The 4,093-nt window shown below is 34.0% G+C and overlaps 1 non-coding gene across 1 annotated transcript; it reads left to right on the top strand.

The window, feature by feature from the left end:
• Positions 1-2,362: 2,362 nt before the first annotated feature.
• LOC121216516 (small nucleolar RNA R71) lies at positions 2,363-2,469 on the top strand. Its single transcript, XR_005912697.1, has one exon. It is a non-coding gene; the product is annotated as a small nucleolar RNA R71 (small nucleolar RNA).
• Positions 2,470-4,093: the final 1,624 nt, after the last annotated feature.

Raw genomic sequence — 4,093 nt, 5'->3', positions numbered from 1 at the left:
GTTGCCTTGTTCAATTTTCGGTAATCTATACAAGTTCTCCACCCCGTAACCGTTTTGGCCGGTATTAACTTATTATTTTTGTTCTCCATGACCGTAGTGCCTCATTTCTTTGCACGCATTGGGCTGGACTTACCTGTGAACTATCTGAGATAGGGTAAATTATTCTTACATCTAACCACTTAATAATTTCTGTTTTCACCACATCCTTCATAATAAGGTTCAATCTCCGTTGTCCATCAATCATTCCTTTTTCACCATCCTCTAAGATGATTCTATGCATGCACACGGATAAACTAATACCATAGATATCAGCTATGGTTCATCCGACAACCTTTTTAAATTTTTTTAGAATTAGAACGAGTTTCTCTTCCTACTATTTAGCTAACTCTACTGAAATAATCATGGCAAAGTAGAAGCGTCACCTAAATAAACATATTTTAAGTGTGAAGAAAGTACATTAAGTTCTAATTTAGATGGCACCTCAGTCGATGCTTTTGGTTGGACATAATCTCAGCTTTCTAATTCCAAAGATTCAAAGCGAGATTGAGGAATAAATCCCTTTTTGTTAGCTTCAAGCAAGTTTAAATATTCCTCCCCTCCTCATTACTTGGAGGTTTGACATTAATGCTTGCTCTAATAGATCCTCAGTAGAATTTAGTTCCCATTTTGCAACTAATTTCTTTAACTCAGTCAATGCAAAACATTCAACAATTGCATCAAGAAATCACATAGATTTAAATACGTTAAATGTTACCTAGTTGTCCTAAACATGTATGGTAAGCTCACCCTTCTGCACATCAATAAGGGTCTCTTTGGTTGCTAGAAAAGACCTTAAGATGATTGACACCTCCTTATCTGTTTCAAAGTTAGCAGGAAAAATAAATTTGTCTACACATACCAATACATCCTTGATTTTTCCTTCCAGATGTGCTAAGGATCGATTTGCTAATTGAAGTGTAACCGTAGTTGGTCTAACTTTCCTTATCTCTAATTTCTGAAACACAGACATGGGCATCAAGTTGATGCTTTCCCCTAAGTCACACAATTCCTTACCATAATAAGTTGCCTCGATATTACAAGGTATGGTAAAACATCCTGGATCTTTCAATTTTAAGGCTAGCTGATCTAGCAGAAATGCACTGCACCCCTTTGTCAGAGCTACCATCTCAAATTCTCCAAGTCTCTATTTTTTGGACAAAATATTCTTCATGAATTTGACGTAGTTTGACATCTTCTCAAGAGCTTCTACCAACAGGGTGTTGATGTGAAGCTGCTTAAGTACGTTTAGGAACTTCTTGAACTGAACTTTCTGTTTCTGCTTCTGAAGTCTTTGAGGGTAGGGTGGTAGAGGATTCTTTACTTGAACTGGGCAATTCATCTACTATGAAAATTTTTCTTCCTCTAAAAAAGATGTTCATTTATCAGAATTGACTGGGTTAAAAGTTACCTTATCAGATTTTGCATATTCTGGTTTTGGTGAAGCTAGATTTTGTACACTTGGTTGAACTTCCACTTTATCTCAAGTGTCAACTGGCTCTTCTTCATCTTCGACAGTGTTGGGCTCTATCTTCTTTTCACTCCTTATAATCAATACTTTACAATGATCCTTCCCTAGATTTCTTGAATTCTCTATATCACTAGACAGAGTGCCTTGTGGTTGGTTTCTAAGTTCAGTTGCAAGCTAGCCTATTTGGTTCTCTCGGTTTTTCAATGTGGCTATTTGGAATTGGATTAAGGCATCATTTTTCACTATGTATGCCTTCAACAAGTTTTTCAAACCATTGGAATGTTCAGCTTGAGTTGATTTCTGAAATTTTTGGGTAAATCTAGGTGGCTAGGTTGATCTTGGTTGTGTGTAACTGTTACTGGGTCCAGCCCTTTGGTTGCTCCAAGAAAAAATTGGGTTGTTTTGCCAAGATGAGTTATAAAAATTTGGGTGGTCCCTGCCTACCTCAATTCTAGTTCTGGTTACCCATGTAATAGTTAGATTCTGGGTTTGATGGGCAATCTTCGAACAAGTGCCCTTCCTAGAATAGAAACAAGCAATATTCTCGAATTAATTGGGTGGCTAAGCTGTAACATTGTTAAACCCATTAGTAGTAAAATTTTTAAGTATTGAAGATATTGAAGATACTTGAGCTACGAGTGAACTGAGGGCGTCCACTTCATGTACTCTTGCAACTTATCTTGAAGTTGTTTGATTGGTTAGCCATTGTAATTGTTGTTGGCAATTCTCTCAATAGTTTCTTAAGTCTCATTATAAGACTTAGATAGGAGAGCACCATTCGCAAAAGCTTCAACTACCATCCTCGTGTGAGCATTGCAACCATTATAGAATGTCTCTAATTTGATGCAATGTGGAATTCCATGATGAGGGCATTTTTGTAACAATTCTTTAAATCTTTCCCACGCCTCATACAAGGACTCGCCATCCACCTGTTGGATGGTAGTGATCTCAATCCACAACTTAGCATTCTTGCTAGGTGAAAAATGTTTCAGAAGGAAGCGTTTTGCTATCTCTTGCCATGTGGTAATGGAATTTAGTGGCAATGAGTTCAACTAGACTCGAGCTTTGTCCCTTAGTGAATATAGGAACAACTTTAATCTTAGTGCATGTTCGAGTACTACAACTAAATTGAAGGAATCACTCACATCTATAAATAATCTAAGGTGAAGCTGAGGATCTTCAATAGCCATTCCACTGAACTGGCCCACTATCTGAAGCCTCTGGAGCATAACTGGCTTCATCTTTGAACTATTGTGTCTTGATCTTGGGTCTCCTAATTCTCGGATTAAGCTCATAAAACAATGACACGGAATCTTGCCTTAAGGCTCTATCCCTATCAACAGTAGTAAGCATAGGATTTTAAGCATTATTTGCTCCATTTCCTTAGTTTTGATTTTGATTTTCAAAATTCATCTCTTCCATCCTTCTTTGAGTTGCTTGTCTTTTCCTTTCTCTGAAAGTCCGTTCTATTTTATGATCTACAGAGAGTAAGTTGATAATTTTATCAATACTCATAAATACCTAAAATAATCACTGAAAAAATAATTAAATTAAAATTAAATAGAAAATTGACCAAAATGCAAAATTAACAATTTACAAATAATGTCTTTAAAACAACACTCGAAAACGGCGCCAAAAAATTGGAAGGAAGGAAATATACAAGTGTAAACAATCCTATCCAGTAATAAAGTGACAAGTATGTCGAGTTATTGTACCCACAAGGATTGTACAAGTGAATATTTATGAAATGTAAAATTAAACAATTTGGTGAGGAAAAATCTGTTGATTTGAAAGAGGTGATATAAAAACTAAAAATTAACTAAGTGATTAACTAAGAAAATAAAATTCCAAATCCACAATTTCTAAAAACAAGTTTAATCAATATGACATAAATGTGTTAGATTAATTTTATTTTTTGTCTTAGAATTATTATTACTATATTCATGTTGTTACGAATAATTTCATGGCAACTTGGTCTTTTGTTAACACACATGCTTATTAAATTTATCAATCTTTCAAAACATATTCCTATGCTAGGTTAATCATCAATTTTCATAAGAAAGTATAAGACAAAGTGGATTTAATAAATTCCTACCTTAAAATCACAACAATCTTATAAGTTATGCAAGGGGATTACATTGTTTAATATATCTGCTAAATTTAACCCTTAGCTACTTTAGAAGATTAAATACGCACCAATTAAATACTGTGTCACTTAATTGTAATTTCAATCCAATTAAAATTTAATTCATTTGTTACCTTACAATTTATAATGCAAGTGTAAAATAGTCATGATTTTATTTAATTGAACAAATTATCAAGGCCTATAAAAATAAAAATATGATCTTAACAAATTAAGTGGACAGAATGCAATTAATCTAACACGAATGAGATTTAAGTATTTTTAATTAAATTTGGAACATAAACATAACAAGTATTCATATTTATAATCACAGAATAAAATAAAAAAGATAAAGAGAAGGGAATTAGAAAATAAATCCTGATGACTTTCCGAAGCCAGACTAGTGCGCTCCTCTTCTTCTCTACTTGTTTTGCCGATCAAAAGCCTTCATGAATTCTTGATTG

Source organism: Gossypium hirsutum, chromosome D04 (assembly GCF_007990345.1).
Source record: "Gossypium hirsutum isolate 1008001.06 chromosome D04, Gossypium_hirsutum_v2.1, whole genome shotgun sequence".
NCBI lineage: Eukaryota > Viridiplantae > Streptophyta > Magnoliopsida > Malvales > Malvaceae > Gossypium > Gossypium hirsutum.
Note: the sequence above shows the minus strand (reverse complement) of the source record. Positions and strands in the feature narration are given on the sequence as shown.